We start from the raw sequence: 10,853 nt of genomic DNA on the forward strand, positions 1-10,853 counted from the left end.
ACTTTAAATGTAAGACACAAGCGAGAAAAGAGAACGTGTCGTGAGATAAACACCTACGATCGCGAGATTAAATTGTTACGAATGTTATATAATTATAAATGTCGAAAATAATTTTGTGATTATGAAATTTATTCGTACAAAAAATAAAAATTGAAATAACAATGTTAGTAACATATATCTGTATGTTCTAACATTTATTATTGTCATTTTTTGATGAATTATTATTAAAAATAAAAAAAAAAGTTAGTAACTATAAAATTACATTACATTCTCCTTTTATATCCTATTTTAATCCTGGAATGATTTAATGGAATTATGTACGAAGCTAATAAAACCTACTAAAAAAAGTTTTCTAAACCTTTAATAATTTGCATCTATTATTTTACTGTTCAATATTATTATTTTTCAATATTTTCAAAAAGACAAAATGATATTTTCAATATTTTTATATTACACTAAAAATGATTTTTAATATTTCCTCTCATATCGACAGAAAATAATCCTGCCTTAAACTAATCCTAAATCTTCTAAAACCACATTCTAGTTTTAATCGATAGAAACAGATGATCGAAACTCGAACTTCGAAGAAATTACACACAAACGTCAGCTTAATAAAAGACCATTAGTCGACGAAAACACGCTCGTAATTCTACCTCGAGCCTTGATCGCTGATTAAGAATTATCTCGTCGCGATGCACACCTACTCTTTCTCTCCTTCGCTCGATAAGATACGAAGTGTGAACACACTTGACTTCCATCCAACAGCGCGATCGATCATTCTCTCTTGTCTGCGAGAACAACGCACAAGATGAAAATTATTTCTATTCGACGATTATTCGAACGAATCACGCCACTATTATTGTCCCTATTTCCATTTCACTTTGTATCTTTGTTCCACACTGTTTCTCTTCTCGTTTGTTTCGACGTTCCGGTTGCTTGATTAATGTTTGGTACGCGCGAATTGAACATTCCTCGACGCTCCATCCCCCTCTTCCACGCGAAATATCGATTATGGATATCAGAAATCGTAATTAAAAACGTGTCCCTGTCAATCGACTGACTCGTTAAGTGGTCCACGCTTAATCACACGAAAATTATCGTTCTTTGTTCGAGGGGATCGATGTCTTCTGCTTCTTTTTTCCTGTCTCTGCTCTCGCTCTGATCCGCTTTGGATGGATTCGTGTAATTTATTCTTACTTTTTAATTCTCTTGCAATTTAATTAAGAGTAATTTGTTAATGCGATCGAGTAATTGGGATTATTATCGTTGGTATTATTAAAGTGATTAATTTTAGAGAGAATTTGCATTTACCGAAATAATTTTTTCTTTCTCGAGTCTCAACATTTTGTCGAATAGAGTAGACGATGCTCTGAGATACTTTTAATTAAGACACTTTAATTTCCATTGATTTTTATTTTAATGATTATTTTATTTATTTCATATCGATTCATGTAATTCAATTATGTGTCATTTCCATTGTTGATTAAGTAAGATAATATACTAATAAGTACAAATTAAAATTGAATATAAAATTAAGTAACCTAATTCAATACCACCTGATCTAAAATAATAAATAAATTGTCACGAGGATAATAATTTAGAAAGTGTTGTACAGGAGAATGTTGTACTTTCAAATGAATAGTTCTCTAATGCATCGATAAAACTATCATTTTTCTATTCTCTCTGGAAAACACCTTCACTCGAGATTTACTATCTCATTAAATGTTACAACACTCAATACCGAGAATCGTAATCAGTATTTCATTTGAAATAACTTTTCATTTCGAACCAGGGAAAAAAAAGCGATGTATGAATGCATTCCAGTTCCCTTTCAATTTCAAACGAACGCGAGAAACATATAATTTATACAAGAATCAAGAATGCAGATCACTTGGGTCATTCCATATCTAAATTATTTGAAATACGAAAGATTTCAAATTATTATTGATTAAATATAACGCGTAATTGAATTATAATTATTAAATAATAGATCCGTTACACGTGAGATATAAATCAACTTTATCAGTTTTAGAGTATATCTAACTTCAAATATGCACGTGACAATTTTATTCTTTACTTTATGATTATGATTTTTATTGCAGTGGAAAAAAACTTACTATCATCACCGATAGCATAATAATTATAATCATTTATTATTTTCCCCATCCTTTCTATTCAGATTAAATTAATCTTGTCTTTTATTTATTTTATCCGCTTCAAATATTAATATAACCACGTTATATAATTCCATTATATAAGTTCCATCTTTAAAGATTTCTAAATTCTAAATCCAAAATATTCAATTGTATTTCGATCGATTCTCTTTGCGAACATGTTGCATCGACGTCAGAAGTACACGCGTAACCATCCATGGTCTCTAAATTCCATCGAAATTCCGTTGTTCGAGGCGATGAAACCAGAGGCGAAAACCAGATCGTTCCCTCTGCCGGTGGATCCTCTCTCAATTTCCCGGTTATTTCACCAGAGAGCGTTGTTGAAACGAGCCACGCGAGTGCTTTATGTTTGTTTTTCATTTCCTGTCGAAAAATCGCTAATTATCGGCCACGGAAACGCGAAATGGGCAGACCAGAGGGATATTTCTCTCTCCTCCGTATATAACACCCTCGCACACTCGACCAATCCCTTCATCCTTCCCCCTCCAGTTGAAAACTACCTTTTTTACGAGGACGGTCGCCATATTAGTCTTGATAAAAAAAAGAGAGGAAAAAAAAGGAGAAAGAAACCACGAGGACTCATTAAGTGGCGCCAACAATACAGTCCCTCGGTTTCCCCCGGAATATTTTATCACTGAGGCCACCGTAACAGCCATAATCAACGGCTACTCTCGCGAGTAAACTCTGAACTTCCTCCTCTCGCCTCCATCTTTTTTCGCCACATTCCCCTAACCGTATACCCAACTTTATTGCATTCGCTACTGTTTCTTCCCGGCGTAAATTCGAAGAAAAATTCCACACAGTGGTGCCTCAAGTTCCGCTACGTTTCCTGTTCCCGTTCGTTAATTTTCAGACACGTTTCGAGACGAGTTTTATGCCGGATCGAGGCAAGCGTTTTCGTTCAACACGGTTGCATCGTTATATTTATGCGGCTCGATAATGGTGGGTCAAGCGAGAGAAAGGAACTTTAATGGCCCCGGAATATATCTATGGGTCCGCGGCAATGGGTCACCGCGTAACAATGCGACAGAGAGAGAGAGAGAGAAGAGAGAGAGAGAGAAAGAGAGAGAGAGAGAGAGGAAAAAAAAGAATGAGAAAGGATCGATGACCCGAGCGAATGGATCGTTCTCTCTCGTGCAATGACGAACTTTGGAAAGAGGAGAGAAAAAAAGAAAAAGAAGAATACACGAAGAGGATGTTCCCTTGCACGCGAAAGAGTGGTGTGGCATCGCGCGTTTTACAATACTGAGACGAGAAAAGGTCCGTTTATCTTCCAACCATCTAACGTTTTTCTCAGAGTCTCGATTGCCTCCTTCCTTTTTCCTCTCTCGAACAACTCTTAAGGTAATCGCGAAGGATTCTCCGGACAGAGCACGCGATACAGAAGAGGGTATTAAAGAGGTTTGACAACCTCTTCGAAGGGTTGTTTTGAATTGCTGAATTTTTGAACCTCTTCGAGGTTTTTAATAAGTCGTTGAATAAGTATTTTTAAATTATAATAGTTTTTTGATATGTAGTAAAATTTTATTTTTCAACAGTTCGATTTTTATTCCTATTGTGAATGTCTAAAATTTTCGATAACATGACGGATAACAAAGATCTAAATGGATTTAAAAATGTTTTGACGGAAAAATAAAAAAAAAATGTTCCACTAATTAATATTCTTCTATTATTGACTTTCTGCCAATAATTAACAGTTCATATTAAAACTTGATTTAAAAAAAAATCTTCATTTCCTACAAAGAAATGTGTTAAATAGGTCAATCAATAACTAGATAACTGAGAGATAATTAATAACAATTCCAACCAAAATGAATCTTCCTAGCCTTTCATCAAAAATGAATTTAATTTCCTCTTTTCTCTTCTCTTAAAAAAAATTAATTTCCTCTTTTCTCTTCTTTTAAAAAAAAATAAATAAAAAAAAAAAGAATAAAACGAATAAAACTCTTCAAATTAATATTAATATCCCCAATAAAATTCATTCGAGCAACGAATATTCCATTTAGATTTCTCGTGTTTGAATATTTATCAGACTATAATAAAGCTTGCGATTTTATTACATCTGCCATCAAATTTCAAACGATCCGTGTATATGTACTTAAGTGGCCATTAATATGCTTATAAGACACTTTTATCTTCATAGAAGAATATTTCAAGAAAAAAATTCGTCAAAATTTCCACCTCCAAGCGACCTGGATCGCCTTCTCTGCATTGTCTATGCATTATATCCTCGCTCTATTCACGCTTGGACGCGTAGCATTGTCGTTGCGACACTTTCTCCCTGGAACCGATCCTCTTTGTACCTACCACAAACCGGAGGGGGCATTGAGAGAAAAATGTAGATGCGTATTCTCCTTGTTGTAAGTCATAACAGAGCCTCGAACAATGACAAATAAATTTCAGACGAAACAACTAACGCCTTCTTGGAACTTATACACGACTCACGAAAAGTATACTCCATTTATACGTCGGGGGATAAGTAATTCATGTAGCCAGAGTCCTCCCAATTATGCATTATTAACAAAATTTTAGAATTACAAGTAACAAGCCGATAAATTTTCTCGACTCAAATAATAAGTTTAATAATGAAATACGTGAAATTTGAAAAAAACCTTACAAATCCTAATGCTATTATTAGATTATTCTATTTGTATGCCTCATTATCGTGGTACTTCTTTTTGTTTTCGTTCATAGCGTCCTGTTACAGCGATTTCGAAATCAATTAATTTAATGGTTCTAAGGAACAAATTGAAACAACTTCTATTATTTATTAAACATTGACACGAAATTTTGAATTCTGATGATAGCAGATTGTGTTATCGATCGAAGAAAACAAAGAGAATTTTTAATTTGATAAAATTTATAATTAAATTATAAATAAAATTATTATTCCCGATTATAAATTATAATGTCAGAAGAATAAGATCCTCAACATGATACGAAATGGATACAAAATTGAAGATGTTCAAATAAATACTGAGCTACAGTCAATTCAATCGAATGTTGACAAAAAATTTCGTTCTAAAAAATGAAGTTCAGATATGTAAATGAAGTTCCATTGTATACAATCGCATCTTTTATCGTGCTCTTATAACCGCGCTGCTACGAACCGCTTCGAAAGTGAAACGGTCTATCGAAACGGTACCGTTCTACCGTCTTTCTCTCTCCCACATACACGATGGCCATTTATAAATTACAACCGGTGTGCGAGCGGAGGCACGCTTGTAGAAGCGAAGGGACAACGGGACAAAAAGAGGAGGAGGGAAAAAACAACGTGATTCCGAGGCGACTCGACGAAACCGGACTGAGCTAAAGCGAGAGCGGTCAGATGGATGAGGATGAATGTAGGAGGCCACGAGACGAAAACGAACGCGAAAGAACGGTGGAAGACGTGTTATATTAGATTGTTACAGATGAAATGATCAAACTCTCGAAAAAATTTTGAAATTTTGTAGTTTCGTTGAACATTAATCAAAGTTTGATTCAATATTCGATACATCTGATCAATCGAAGAATAAGATTAAAATTATTATAATTAAGATAATAACAATTAATTGTTCTTAACAATTTGATTTAATTTTTGTTGTATTCTCGTTAGTCAATTTAAATTTTTTTATACTACGAAGGATTGATTTGTAAAAAAAAAATATTCGAATTAGATTTCAAAGTGCCTAGTTTGTTCGTTTGTAACAAAACAATTTATAAACTATTATTCAAATGAATTGAGATGCAAAAAATTGATTAGATACTTTATAGTGATCGTTTAGTCACTTAATTTTAAGTGGTTTTATATGTTTATGAAATTGACTATTTCATATGTAACAATCTAATATGTAGGGACTATTAGTTATGAATATATTTAAATACTTGAAATTTAATGGTTACAGTAGAATTTGTATGAATTTTAGCAAATTAATGAGAAATTAAATATTAGATATGATAGAATCTTTTTAATTAGAAGAATATGATATTTGAATCATCTTGTTAAAAAAACTTAGCTAGAGCATATTTCCTTTCTTAAATTAAATGATGAGGTGAAGACGAAGGTCGAAGAATAATAAAAAAGAACATGCAGACAGACTTCATAACTATTCACGAGTGAATTTATGATGATAAAATTTAAATTTTAGCAGAATGACAAATTAATCTCTTGTGTTAATAATATTACGTCACATTATGTGTATCGTAAAGATTATTTTTTAGGGAATTTAATTTGAATTCTGAATAAAATACTAATTAAATATTAATTAAATATTATTTGTCCATATTTTATATCTAAACTATGTTACACAAAATGATTTAAAAATAAAATATTAACTTAGGAATTCAATAATAAAAATTCATTAATTATTTAGAAAATCTTAAAATAAATTAGAGAGACTATATATATATAATAATTAGAGAGAGAAACTAAAAGTAAGCTATCTTTTTATCTTTTTATGAAACCAATAGACAATAAATTTAAATATACGGATGCATTACTTGACTCTTAATCTTTTACAATTGTTAACTCTAATTCTATTATTAATATTCTACTACGTATAACTACGTATAACGGTCACAAAGAAGAAAAACAAAAACAAAACATATCCCCTTATTCATATAATTTTTTCCCTTAAATTTCTTCCTAGTCAAAGATAAACAACTATCCGAATATTTTGGAATGATAACATACGAGGATATCATTGAGTTGAATCTAATGGACAATGGAAAAGGAAAAAGAAAATAAAACTACGAACGGATCACCATCATGACTTTTCTTTTCACTAACGACAATTTGCACCATTCGAGAATTGCACCGGCGAGGCCATTGCTGTAATTTTACGGAAAGTGCTCGAACAACAAAGGCGACGCAACAGAGCCTGACTTTCAGGTAACGTTTCCCTGATTCCCTTGGACGCGACCAGAGGGCCCAGACGGTCCCTTGGAGGTCAGGTTATTGTTAGCGGAAAGCCGACTCCGCGCAAGGTGCACCTTTCTTTTACTATTGCCTAGACGACCGTACAGGTGCAAGAGGATCGTTTGCTCAGGTGTCGGTCTCTTTGCTTAAGCCTAAGTTCATAAGATGTCTCTCTTTCGTTCTTAATACAACCCGCTATTGAGATTATACCTGGAGTACAAATCTGCTCTTTCGTACAGAATATAAAACGGTAATTGGTATTTGCAATCTTTAGAACAATTAGAAATTGAACCGTTTGATACATCAAAAAGCAGTACCGAAAGCAGTACTAAAAATAGAATATCTACTGCTAATGAAAAATAGAAAATATGATTGCAAAAAATGTTGAAATATCCTATAATTTCTTGTTAATAATTCTATATATGAAAGATAGTGAATGAGATTTTTTTTTCACTTGTAATATTTTCCGATACGTATCAAAATATGATTCATGGATCGATAAATATTATCTTTCAATTAAGATATCATAGATTAAAGTTTTGACATACTAACGATAAGTTAATGAACTTTCTTTTCTAAGTAATAAACTATATTTATAAGCACTTGTGAATATCACAGGTGTAAGCAAAAACGTTAGTCACTCATGCGGTATACGTAGTCACGTAAGTAGTAAAAAATGTGTCCACGTATAGCGCTGGTGCATCAACGACGGTTACACATTCGCGACGCTCGAAATATTTGAATTCATGCGAAGTTACCGCGCTTCATCGATAACGGAGTAATAATAGCGGCGCTGTAATAATATGGAAATCTTCGCGTCTCCTACACGATTTTAAGAAGCTTACGCGAATTCGATCGTACGTATCACATCGAATTCCAACGTACGATATCGCGACAGACATTTCTCTCGAATTCCACGGCACTGCGCAATGGTTAACCACCTGCTGAGCGATCGCGTGCCAACCGAAATACCGCGGTGACTTTGGTGTTTCGGTGAAAGCGTAAAAAGTTCATGGGAACATACACGTGTCTGAAAGCGATCTCGCGTTTGATTTTATTATTATTTAATAAACACACTCACCTATAAACGGTAACAATGCGAAAATAGCAAGAGTAGAACCAGCAGCAGCCCGATGATGCTCGTGGGCTGCCATCGTGACAACGGAATTTCTTCTTCTTACACTGGACGCCGGATTTGACTGAATTGTTTCTCTTTCCACAAAATCTCTTTCTTTTTCGACACTGACACTAACACTCGGTTAGCCGCGGTATTATTCAAATCAACGATGTACCGATATTGAGAACTAAACGATATAAGACATCGGGTCTATTACTATTAAACGACTGTTGCCGCACGTCGTATCGTCACGCTAGCCGATTTCAGACTGTGGCGGGGAGCAACTCGTACGCTCTCGGCTCAGCCTTCGGTCGAGTTCGGCTAGCTTCGGCTACCACCGGTGCGCCACTCGGCACGCAGGTACGACGCGAAGCAGCGAGTGGGAAAGCCACGATCTCGCGGAGAACCGCGAGATCAACCGATTCTTCCTCTTACACGTTTCTTTTTTTTATTCCTCTTTTTTTTCTTTCCTTTACGCACATCTTTGCATTTTTATACGCTTGTACGAGAATACGACGTCCTTGCGCGTAATTCTTCTTTTTTATCGTTGAATATTCAACGAAGGAATGCTTCCGACTTTTTTCGAAACATCAGATGTTTTTTATATTAAGAAATATCATATATATACTTGTGTTAATGGCGGTATTTTTAAACGATTTTTCATTCCTCGTAAATGAAATTTTGACTAATTGATCCATTAACTATTAATAATTTAATCTTTTTTATATGAATTAATCATAAATAGAAGTAACATGTCTAATATGAAACATTATATGAAATATATTATATTAAACGAATTATTAGCAAACAAGTATTATTATTATTATAAACTTTTTTATATAAAATATCATAGCTATTATTTATCATGTTAAATTTTGTATATTTTTTATAAATATACTGTTGTTAATTGCTATGATATTGTAATATCCATATATAATATTTATATATATAAAGAATGAAATTATTTAAACGCTTTTAAACGATATAATTGCTATTTTACATCGTTATTGTAATATTATAAATATTGAATATAATATATAAATATATAAATATTGAAATTTTCGTGAATCTTTAATATTATTTTTAAGTAATTATAATTCAATTAATTAAACTTCAATTAATCATCCTTTTGTAAATAAAATATTCACGATACATTCTTTTTATGGGCAAGATGTTTGAAATACTTGATTTCTCGATATTCTCAATCAAATGTTACTTCATATAGAAAAAAATAACAACAATTCATTTTTAAGAGAATATATATTATATATTCAATATTTCTGTAAATGAAATGTATCGCAATCTTCTTAGGTATTAGGTATGTGAATCTAAAGACGTGAAATTAGGCGTCTTAATGAGATATCGATATAATGATTTATGATTATATGTACTTACTCTCCTACGTCGCATTAATCTTGAGAGACATGTTGGATTAAGTGTTGAATCATAGATCGTTATTTTACAATAACACGTTCGTATTTAATAAACATCGTTTTTAAAAAATATTTATAACTTATAGATAAATTTTAATATTCTCGTTACCAATAACTTATTTATGACACAGTAAAGTAAAATATTTGCAAAATCTATATATATATATTCATTTACACGAATTATTAGAAATTCGCATAAAACTCTAGATCTGCAATTCTTCCAATTCTTCCAAATAACAACGATCACAAGTTAGTTGTCCTAACTCCTCGATATTTCTTCAACAATCTACCACGCTAATTGCAATAGAATTACATCATTATAGCTCGCGTATAGCACAGATAACCTCGTTAATTTTACAATCCAACGACTTTTCCACCCGAGAACGGTCCAGGTACCGTATGGAAAACACATTACGCGTTTAATCAAATTCCACGTATTATCAAGCAAACACAAGAGCAAACACGGAGTGATAAGGGATTTACATTTTCACCTTGAAGCCTCCTACTATAAAACGTGACGAGAACGAGTGTGGGATTATCTATTCCCTCCACTTCGACGGCAATTAACACCCTTATCACGCGGTAACCAAAGAATTAGTAATTTAAACGATCTTCACGGGGTTGGTTTCGAGTCGGTTTTCACTCCTTTATCACGTACGTCTACACCATGGTTGACGTAGCCTCGTCGTGCTCCTCCTCGTCGTCGTTCTCCCTCTTAAGGGGGGCCATGGGCCGCGTTTTATGCCACTCGACATCGGAGCTTTCGGTTCACTTTCCACCGGTCGACGACGATTCTCGAGGATACCGGGCAAGATTAATGGCACAGGTGTACGTTTCAAAGCCGTGCAAATATCGCTGTCAACGCTGGTTCCGCGGTAATGAAACGCGCGATAATGCTACGTGTACATAGAACCATCCGCATGACGAAGCAGCACCATTCGCAAACCGTTCGAGTCTCTGATTCGTGCAGACGTCAGGCCTTGTTGCAGCTGGTCCGCAGATTTTCCGGCGTTTCGTGATAAATTACTCCTCCTGTAGATCGGTTGACCGACGAGTCTCGTTGAATCGTGGTCATAGGTGAAACAGTGTAATGGAAATGGAAAACTTTTTTATTTTAAAAATTGTAGAAATACGGTCTGACATATAAAAGTATTCAACGTTAAATGTAAACGTTGTATTTGAAGATTGCTGCAACGACTCGAACTTTGTTCTACAAATATTAATTTTCT

General features: G+C 33.7%; 1 long non-coding RNA gene across 1 annotated transcript in view; it reads right to left on the minus strand.

The window, feature by feature from the left end:
* Positions 1 to 8,581, minus strand: part of LOC147656080 (uncharacterized) — a 95,022-nt gene extending 86,441 nt beyond the window's left edge. Inside the window, exon 1 of the long non-coding RNA XR_015295093.1 lies at positions 8,156 to 8,581. This is a non-coding gene — a long non-coding RNA (uncharacterized LOC147656080). The remainder of the gene's footprint in view (positions 1 to 8,155) is intronic.
* Between the last annotated feature and the right edge of the window lie 2,272 nt (positions 8,582 to 10,853).

The sequence above is a fragment of the Apis florea genome, unplaced genomic scaffold (genome assembly GCF_048593485.1).
Source record: "Apis florea isolate Af1SG1 unplaced genomic scaffold, ASM4859348v1 contig_6_pilon, whole genome shotgun sequence".
Classification (NCBI taxonomy): Eukaryota; Metazoa; Arthropoda; class Insecta; order Hymenoptera; family Apidae; genus Apis; species Apis florea.